Raw genomic sequence first — 338 nt, 5'->3', positions numbered from 1 at the left:
CGATTGCTTGAATTGAAAATACATATTTCATTTTTAACCACTTGCCTGATGGGTTTATTTTCTGCACAGAAAATGTCAGGATTTTTTGTTTCGTTTTCATTCTATTCATACGTTTATGACTGAGAATAACAAATGATACAGGAAATAAAGATGATACAGGAAATAAATTGTGATAATTTCCCTGCTCAATTTAACCATAACTGTAAGTTGTTATGAGGGAACACTACGCTGTTTTGGCGCACAAGAGGGTGTCGGTTGGCGCACAAGAGGGTGTCGGTTGGCGCACAATAAGGTGTTTGGTGAGATAGAATGAGACCTTCAGGAAGAAGCCGTAACAC

The sequence above is a fragment of the Pholcus phalangioides genome, unplaced genomic scaffold, assembly GCF_987345545.1.
Source record: "Pholcus phalangioides strain wild (caught in Gottingen) unplaced genomic scaffold, Ppha-v1.0 ptg000008l_1, whole genome shotgun sequence".
Lineage (NCBI taxonomy): Eukaryota > Metazoa > Arthropoda > Arachnida > Araneae > Pholcidae > Pholcus > Pholcus phalangioides.
Note: the sequence above shows the minus strand (reverse complement) of the source record.